Here is a 10,402-nt window from a genome sequence, read left to right as displayed (position 1 = left end):
GCCTGGTGATGGGTATTGGGGAGGGCATGTTCTGCATGGAGCACTGGGTGTTATGCACAAACAATGAATCATGGAACACTACATCAAAAACTAATGATGTAATGTATGGTGATTAACATAACATAATTAAAAAAAAAAAGTCAGAATAATAGTTCCCTCAGAGTGGGAGTGGGAAGATCGATATTGATAGGAAGCTCCTTAAGGAAACAAACCTATTGGGGTTTTGGAAATGTTCTCCTTTAATACAGATGGTAGTTGCATAGGTATGTGTGTGTGTATTAAGTTGTGTCCTTAAGATTTTTGTAGTATATGTATCTCACTAAATGTATTTTATATGTCAATTCTTTTAAATAATAAAGAAAAACTACTCTAGTACTATCGTACCAAATATCTTTTTTTTATTTCAATTTTTATTTTTTTAAGTAATCTTTACACCCAACATGAGTCTCAAACTCATGACCCCAAGATAAAGAGTTGCATGTTCTACCACTGAGCCAGCCAGGCGCCCCTATACCAAGTATCTTTAAAATATGTTATATACGTGTAAGTAGAGAAAATAAAGATGAGAATAAAATGTACTCAAATTTTACAGTGGAGCAGTTAAGACTTAGGGCTTTATTTAGAGTTAGAATGACATGTTCAAATCTAAACTTTATCACTTACTAGCTCTAGGACTTCCCAACCTCCTGTTTCTTCACCAATAAAATGCAGATAACACCTACATTATAGCACTGATGTGATGACTAAAAGAGATAATATATATAAAATGCTTGGTACACAGTAAACACTAAAAAACTGTTTTATATCTTACCCCTCCCCCAACCCACACACATAATTATAGATGGTTTTACTTACTGTTTTATACTTTTCTCATGACTTTGTTTTTTGTCTTTTTTCAGATAATGAGGAACTCTGAATTCAAATCTAGAGAGTTTGGAATTTGTCCTATGGGCAGTGCAGTCTTAGAGAGTTTTGACCAGGTCAGTGACATAATAAACAGCAGTCTCAAGAAATCTCTGTTGGCAGCAATATTCTTGGTGGACTTGGGGAGGAGGAGTAGACTTGGTCAGAAGCAGCAAGACAGCTTGAGGTAGAGAGGTCATTAAGTTAAGCCCCACAACACCCTGGTGAAATCTAGACTTGTCATTATTCCTATACTTTAAAAAAAAATACATTTTCTATTTATTTCATGAAACTACATACAGAGATAGAATTTCTTTTTTTTTTCAGATTCATTCATTTATTCGTTCATTCCACATATCCTTTTTTTTAACTGAGATGTAACTGACATTCAACATTATATTAGTTTCAGGTATACAACATAATGATTCAATATTTATATACACTGTGAAATGATCACCACAGTAAGTTTAGTTAACATCTCATGTTTTTGAAATCTTTTACAACACATAGACACCAAGGCATTCACGGAGAGGGCACAGTGCTCTCTGCCATTATGTAAACCACAAGTTTATGTAATTTATAAATCACCAAGTCTTAAATATTTCAGTACCACTCAAACAAAATATTTTCCACTTGAACTGCATTAACACCTACTACACAGTGTAAACACCTAACACCACAGATGCTCCCACTTCTCCCTCAGCCCTGCTGAGTTCCTTAACATTACTTTACAGTAAATCTTAGAAAACCTAGTAATAAATCTTCAGCATTCAAATACCTCCAGTGTGCGTTGGGAGTAGTTTTAATCTTTCTCCAGGGTTTGAAAGATCAAAATTACTCAAGAGGTCTGTGGGGTGTATGTGTGTATATTTAACCCATATCCTAATTTCAAATATGGTTAAGAACCTAAGTTCCAGAGTTGAACTAAAAATCAATACCAAGCAGTGGAAGAGACAAAAGTGTGTCCATAATACTGCTAGATAACAAATGAAATCTATAAAGGATCTTTCTTAGAAATAAAATAAAAAGTTCCAATTCCATCAGTCACAGAATATAGAAACTGCAGTGCAATAAAAGTACATATGAGATATACTGACGGGTAAAAATGACAGAAAAACACAGAGTAGACTTTGACATATCTCTAATTATGACTCTGTTTCAGGCTAATGGTAAAAATTAGTCTTCAGATAGTTGATAACATCAGCCTGTCTCTGCTGGGTTAGTACCACGATCTGTGGCCAAGCAAATACTTCTAATAAAATTGATTTTCCTTTTTGGCAACCAATAGGCCAGTCAATAGTAATGTTGTTTAAGAAAGATTGAATCATGAGGGAGATGAACCCTTCCTTCCATTTATTATGTTTGTATTGTCTATATTTGAAGAGTTTTCAATAACGAAACCAAAGAAGAAATTACAAGGGGAAAGCTATTCTGAGAGCTAATCTCCAAAAGCCCTGTGACTTGGAAGCATGTTAGCAATCCAAACTGACAAAGCCAAGAGCATTCCCTTAACTGAAGCCAAACTGTATGGATTAGGATTGTCAATAACAAAGGAAAATCGAGGCTAGGGGCAATATAAAGTAGTCCTGTGAATACAAAGATGTCAAGGAAAAAATTGGCTGCACATAGTCCTAAATGATCCATCCAAAAACCTACATGAAACTTTTACTTTGCATTAAAACTGGTGTTCTGTAAAGAGTATTCCATAAGGCCACATAAGGCAGTTTTTGGATTGTTTGTCTTATATTAACCAAACATAATACAAGAAAAACATAGACAAAAACCTCAGGCTATTCCTAACTTGAGAACATTTCCCTCCAAAATACCCCCTAACAATGCAAACCAAATAAAAGACATGAGTGCACCAATACTTTGTTGTTTTGTTTTTTAACTTACTTAACTTTATGGTAGTGGATAGGGGAAGCAAGGGATGGAAACATGATTTAAAAGTTCATAAAGAAAAATAAACAAGTAAAAATCACAGGAAAATTTCTCAAAAAGTAGTGAAGGAACCTATCCTACAAGATATTAAAAAATATTTTGAAGCTATAATCCTTAAGACATCATAGCACAAGTACATGAACGGAAAAACAGAGCAATGGGATAGGAAACAGCCCCAGAAATACCCTGAAATAATACAGAGGAAGTGAGAATATGGAAAAAAGAAAGATACTTCAAATCAATAGAGGAAAGATTATTCAATAAACATCACTGAACAAATGATTAATCATCCACACAAAAATAAAATTGGCACCATCTGGACAAAAATAAAATCTCTATTACATACATGTGACACAAATTAATTCTGGATGGATCAAGAAAACCATGAAATGATGAAAGTATGAGAAGGAAACATGGCGAAAAATTTTAATATTTTTATTACAAAGTGCTAATTTTCCTTAATATATAAAAAGTTCCTCTAGGGACGCCTGGGTGGCTCAGTTGGTTAAGCGTCTGCCTTCGGCTTGGGTCGTGATCCCGGGGTCCTGGGATCGAGTCCCACATCGGGCTCCCTGCTCAGTGGGAAGCCTGCTTCTCCCTCTGCTTGTGCTCACTTGCTCTCTCTCTCTCTCTCTCTGACAAATAAATAAAATCTTTAAAAAAAAAAAAAGTTCCTCTAAATGAAGAAGAAAACATCAATCTAATGGGAAACTGAGCAAAGCATATGAGCAGATATTTCACAGAAAATGAAATACAAATGGTTCTTGGTTACAGGAAAGGATGCTCAACACATTGGTCCATTTATATGGTACCAGTTAAATAAATTATGATACATCTCTATAAAGGAATATTATGCAGACATTAAAAAAAGTAAGGCAGCACTATCAATACTGATATAGAACAATCTCTAAGATAAAGAAAGCAAGTGTGTGTAGTTTGCTACGTACATGCTTATATAAATATATAACATATCCTGCATGGATATATATAAAACTAGTAATAGATCTGTCTCCAGAAGAGGGAACTGGGTGGCTGGGAAACAATGATGGGAGGAAGAGTTTTTAAAAATGAGTCTTTTGCGTTTTTTGAGGGTTTTTTTCTTTTAAGATTTTATTTATTTATTTGACAGAGAGAGAGAGAGCACAAGCAGTGGGAGCAGCAGGCAAAGGGAAAGGGAGAGGGAGAAGCAGGTTCCCCGCTGAGCAGGGAGCCCGATGCGGGGCTCCATCCCAGGACCCTGGGATCATGACCTGAGCCGAAGGCAGACGCTTAACTGACTGAGCCACCCAGGTCACCCGAGGTTTGGTTTTTTTTTTTTTTAATATACATAGTACCTACTAAAAAAAAAAATAAATGAAATATATATATATTTCAAGGCAAATTATGGCAGCAGGCTCAAAGTTAGGGAACTGGCCCAAGAAGAATGCATACATGTCTAATGGGAAAGAAGTATTTCTTCTGATAAAGCAACAAGGACACCCAAAAAGTTCTGGTAAATGCTTAGGTCCTTTCTGGTACTCACGTTCTATTTTTCTAACATTGTCAACTTCTTTATAAGCCAGTATTACTTTATTCAATAGTCACTGAGCATCTACAGTATGTCAGATATTACGCGAGGCACTGGTGATACAACCGGACTCTAGTACCTGTATATGGCAGCGCTGACAGTACGGACATGTAATCAGCCAATTACAGTACAAAGTGATTGTACTGTAATAACTCTTTGATGAGCTTAAGAACAGGGAGCTATAAACTACTGAGTGTATCTAAGTGGCTGAGTGAAGGAAGGCTTCCTGGAGCAAGTAGTGTGTAGGCTGAGGCACAGGAAGGAGAATGAAGGAGAGAGAAAATAGCATATATAAAGGCCAAGAGGTGAGCAGCATGTCAAGTCCTTCAAAGAAATGAAGCTTAGCACACCAGGGATGGGGCATAAGCAAGGAGCATGCTGAGAAATAAGTGGAGATGTAAGATCATGAAGGGCTTTCCAGGGCACATGAAATTTAGATTTTGCCTTAGAAAAATAAAAGTAAACAAGAAAACAGTGGCAAATTAGCATTTTAGAAAGGTTCTCCAGGATCTCCAGGAATTTCCATTGAAAAATGGAAAATATACTGAAGGATATCAAGATTAGAAGCAGAAATATAGTTCAGAGCTGCTGAAATAATTTAAGAAGCCTGAACTAGTGTACTAGAAATGTTGAAATAGAGAAGTGAGTAGAGGGGCGCCTGGGTGGCTCAGTCGTTGAGTGCCTGCCTTCGGCTCAGGTCATGATCCCAGGCTCCTGGGATCGAGCCCCGCATCGGGCTCCCTGCTCCGCGGGAAGCCTGCTTCTCCCTCTCCCACTCCCCCTGCTTGTGTTCCCTCTCTCGCTGTGTCTCTCTGTGTCAAATAAATAAATAAAATCTTCTTAAAAAAGAGAGAGAAGTGGGTAGATGTGGAGATATACTTAGAGGGCAGAACCGACAGGACTTGAATGAGTATGAAAATGAGAGAAGAATCAAGGATGATCCTGGAAAACTGGTTGGATGATGGTGCCAACCACGGTGAGGGGTAGTGGCAGTTGTTGAGAGATGGTAGGTCCAGCGTAGGATATTGTGACTCTGAAGTGTCTGAGGGAGAGCCAAGAAGAGATATATGTTTTTAGACCTACTGGCTGAGATCTGGATTAGTGATAAAGCTTTCTCTTATTCTCTGTGAAATGAGAGAATCTGAGAATGAAAAGGACTATAAGACTTTTCAGGCAAAATTAAAGAGGGATACCATAATTTATGATAATATCAGAGTTGTATAATTTTTTTTCTAGCTTGCCCAGAGACTAGGTGTACATGTGTAAAAGGCAGGTAATTGGATTAATCAGAATTAGGCTTTTCCCATGTGGCTTTAACAGTTGAAAAACAGACAGAATAGAGATGAAGATGACTATAATAGCATGAGAATGGATAAAATGAGCTGAAATGGGAGAAGGCAGATCAGTAAAGAAACTAGAGATTTCTTTTAGGTCAAATAAGAAATTTAGAGTGAAGTGGAGAGTGTAGTTAGAACTAAAAACTTTAGGTTTAATGAAAAAAGCCAGGATGATCCCAAAGGCCTAAAGGGCTAGACTGGAATGGATATATATGGTAATCAACGTTATGTAAAGAAAAGCATTTTATATCTAATATACTAAATTAAAAAGTAAACACCTAGAACAAGACAAGGATACCCATTTATATTACTTCTATTTGACATAGTACTAGAAGGCCTAGTCAGAGCAAGTAAGCAAGAAAAATAAAAGGAATCCTGGGGCACCTGACTGGCCCAGTCAGTAGAGAATGTGACTCTTGATTTGGGGTCATGAGTTTGAGCCTCACACTGGGTGTACAGATTACTTAAAAAAAAAAAGAAAAGAAAAAGAGAAGGAATCCAAATTGTAAAGGAAGAAGGAAAATTATCTCTGTTTATAGACAACAAACATGATCTTATATGTAAAAAAACCCCAAAGATTCCATAAAAGCTGTAAGAACTAATAAACGAATTCAGCAAAGTTGTAGGATACAAAATCAACATGCAAAAATCAGCTGTGTTTCTGAACACTAACAATGAACAATCCAAAAAGGAAATTTAGAAAACAATTTCATTTACAATAGCATCAAAAAGAATAAAATACTTAGGAATAAACTTAACCAAGGAGGTGAAAGAACTATACACTGAAAACCACAAAATGCTGCCTAAAGAAATTAGAGAAACCAATAAATGGAAAAACAACCCACAGAGTGGAAGATATAACATTGTTAAGATGCCAATACCCCCCTAAGTGATCTACAAATTCAATGCAACCCCTATCAAAATCCCAATGACATTTTTTGCAAAAATTAAAAAAAAATCCATCTTATTAAGCAACCCAGAATAGCCAAAACAATCTTGAAAAAGTAAAACAAAGTTGTATGGCATCTGGCTGGCTCAGTTGGAGGAGCATGTGACTCTTAATCTCGGGGTTGTGAGTTTGAGCCCCACATTGGGTGTAGACATTACTTAAATAAATAAATTAAATAAATAAAAAAAAGACAACAGAAAGTTGGAGGTGTCACAGTTCCTGGTTTCAAATTTTACTACAAAGCTACGGTAATCAAACCAGTGTGGTAAGGGCACAAAGACAGAAATATAGACCAATGGAATAGATATAAAGCCTAAACCCTCATATATATGATCAAATGATTTTTGACAAGGGTTCCAAGACCATTCAATGGGGAAAAGACATTTCAACAAATGATGCTGAGAAAACAGACTATCCACGTGCAAAAAAATGAAGTTGGACCCCTACCTTAGGCCATATACAAAAACTAACTCAAAATGGGTCAAAGACCTAAACATATGATCTAAAATTATAAAACTCTTAAACATAGGGAAAAAGCTTCAAAATATTGAATTTAGCAATGATTTCTTGTATATGATACTAACAGCACAGGCAACAAAAGAAAAAAATAGGTCAGGCAGACTTCATCAAAATTTAAAACTGTTGTGCATCAAAGGACACTATCAACAGAGTGAAAGACAATTCACAGAATGGGAAAAAATATTTGCAAATCATGTATCTGACAAGGTTTTGACATCCAGAATATATAAGGAATTCCTACAACTTAACTTAAAAATACAAACAACTCAATTTAAAAATGCACAAAGGACACAAACAAAGAAGATATACAAAGGGCCGATAATCGAGTGAAAAGATGTTCAACATCACAAATCATTAGGGAAATGCGTATTAAAACCACAATGAGATACCACTTCACACTCAGTAAGATCCCTATTATCACAAATACAGAAAATAACAAGTGTTGGTAAAGATGTGAAGAAAACTGGAACACTTGTGTATGGCTGATGGGGATGTATAATGGTGTAGCCACTGTGGAAAATGGTATGGTGACTCCTCAAAATATTCCACAAAGAATTACAATATGCTCAAGCAATTCCACTTCTGGGTATATACTCAAAAGAAGTGAAAGCAAGGACTCAAATAAACATTTGTTTCCTATGCTCATAGGAGGATTCTTCACAATAGTGAAAAGGGGAAAGCAACCCAAGTGTCCATAGATGGATATTTGGATAAACAAAATGTGGTACATACATACACTGATATATTATCTAGTTTTAAAAAGGAAGGAAATTCTTTTTATTTTTTTAATTTTTAATTTATTTGAGAGAGAGGAGTAAGTGAGAGAGAGCAAGAGTGGGGGAGGAGCCGAAGGAGAGGGAGAAGCAGACTCCCCGCTGAGCAGGGAGCCGGACATGGGGCTCGATTCCAGGACCCTGGGATCAGACTCTGTGCCAAAGGCAGACGCTTAACCAAATGAGCTACCCAGGCGCCCCTAAAAAGGAAGGAAATTCTGACTCATGCTACCAACATTGAGGATCCTTGAAAATATTATGTTAAGTGAAATGAGTCAGTCAAAAAAGGACAAATATTATAAAATTCCACTTATATGAGATACTTCGAATAGTCAAATTCATGAAGGTAGAAAGTAGAATTGTGGTTGTTAGGAGCTAGGGAAATGGGTAGTTAGTTAAGGATTCAGAATTTCAGTTGGGGAAGAAGAAAAAGTTCTAGAGGTGAATGGTGGTGATGGTTGAACAATTTGAATGTACTTAACGCCACAGAACTGCACACTTAAAAATGGTTAAAATGGTAAATTTTATGTTATGTATATTTTGCTACACTAAAAATAAAAAGGAAAGAAAACATAAGGGTAAATCTTAATGACCTTATATTTGGCAATGGTTTCTTAAGTATGACACCAAGAGCACAACCAACAAAAGAAAAAATAGATAAATTGAACTTATATCAAAATTAAAACCTGTGCACCAAAAGACACTATCAAAAAGTGAAAAGAACCCATAGAAAGGAAGAAGATACCTGCAAATCATGTGTCTGACAGTGGTCTACTACCCAGAATATATAAAGAACTCTCAAATCTTAACAACAAAAAGACAACTCAATTTAAAAAGGGGTGAAAGACTTGAATAGACATTTCTCCAAAGGAGATTCAGACTTTGTTAACAAGTACATGAAAAGATATCAATATCACCAGTTGTTAAAGAAATACAAATCAAAATCAAGCAAGATGTGATATCGCTTTGCCCCCAGTATAATGGTTACTAAAAAAGAAAATAAGTGTTGGCAAAGCAGTGGAGAAATTAGAACCCTCATGCATTGCTGGTAGGAATGTAAAATGGTGTGATTCCTGTGGAAATAGTTTGTGGAGGTTCCTCAAAAACATCAAATTACCATACAACTCTGAAATCCTACTCTTAGGTACAGAACCAAAAGAACTGAAAAGAAGCGTTCAAAAACACATACATGAATTGCTCACAGCAATTATTCACAACTGCCAAAAAATGGAAATAACCCAACTGTCCATCAACTGACGAAATGATAAACAACATGTGGTATGCCGTACAACGGTATAATATTTAGCCATAAAAAAAAATGAAGTACTGTTACATGCTACATGATGAACTTGAAAACATTATGCCAAGTGAAAGAAGCCATTGATTATGATTCCATTTATATGAAATATCCAGAGTAGGCAAATCCATTGAAACAGAAAGCATCCAGAGTAGGCAAATCCATTGGAACAGAAAGCGGATTAGTTGTTGCCAAGTCTGTGATGAGGGGGAAATAGGGCGTGACTGCTTAGCAAGTACAAGGTTTCCTTTTGGGGTAACGAAAATGTGAAACAAGAAAGTAGCAACAGTCACACAACACTGTTAAGTGTATGAATGCCAATGAACTTTACACTTTAAAGTGGTTAATATGGTGAATTTTATGTTGTGCGAATTTTACCTCGATTTTTTAAAAAAAGCTCCCTCTTTATCAGTCTTACCTGACAGTTAATATCAGCTCTATATTGTAGCAGGACTGTAACTAGTTCTTTATGTCCTCGATCACATGCCCAATGGAGTAGAGCTCTTCCCTAAAATCACACAAAAAAGAAATGAATTTGTTGTTCCAGTTACGAGGCCTGGTAAAACATACTTTTTTCGTTGAGAATCGTGTATATATTTTATTATTATTTTTATCGGAGTATAGTTGACATACAATGTTACATTAGTTTCAGGTGTACAACACAGTGATTCAGTTTCTCTATATGCTATGCTATGCTCACAAGTGTAGCTGCCATCTGTCACCATACAATTCTTTTTAAAATTTTTTTATTGTTATGTTAATCACCATACATTACATCATTAGTTTTTGATGTAGTGTTCCATGATTCATTGTTTGCGTATAACACCCAGTGCTCCATGCAGAACGTGCCCTATTTAATACCCATCACCAGGCTAAGCCATCCCCCCACACCCCTCCCCTCTAGAATCCTCAGTTTGTTTCTCAGAGTCCATCGTCTCTCATGGTTCGTCTCCCCCTCCGATTTCCCCCCCTTCATTCTTCCCCTCCTATCTTCTTCTTTTTTTTTTTTTAACATATACCGTATTATTTGTTTCAGAGGTACAGATCTGAGATTCAACAGTCTTGCACAATTCACAGCACTCACCATAGCACATACCCTCCCCAATGTCTATCACC

General features: G+C 36.2%; 1 long non-coding RNA gene across 1 annotated transcript; it reads right to left on the bottom strand.

Annotated features, from left to right (window-relative positions):
• Positions 1-140: 140 nt before the first annotated feature.
• Positions 141-10,290, bottom strand: LOC145719665 (uncharacterized). Its single transcript, XR_014142535.1, has 2 exons — positions 9,705-10,290; positions 141-1,084 (listed from the first exon to the last, which is right to left on the bottom strand). It is a non-coding gene; the product is annotated as an uncharacterized LOC145719665 (long non-coding RNA).
• Positions 10,291-10,402: the final 112 nt, after the last annotated feature.

This window comes from Leptonychotes weddellii, unplaced genomic scaffold (assembly GCF_054177405.1).
Source record: "Leptonychotes weddellii isolate Sample4059 unplaced genomic scaffold, ASM5417740v2 HiC_scaffold_6149, whole genome shotgun sequence".
NCBI lineage: Eukaryota > Metazoa > Chordata > Mammalia > Carnivora > Phocidae > Leptonychotes > Leptonychotes weddellii.
This window is presented reverse-complemented; position numbering and strand designations above follow the sequence as displayed.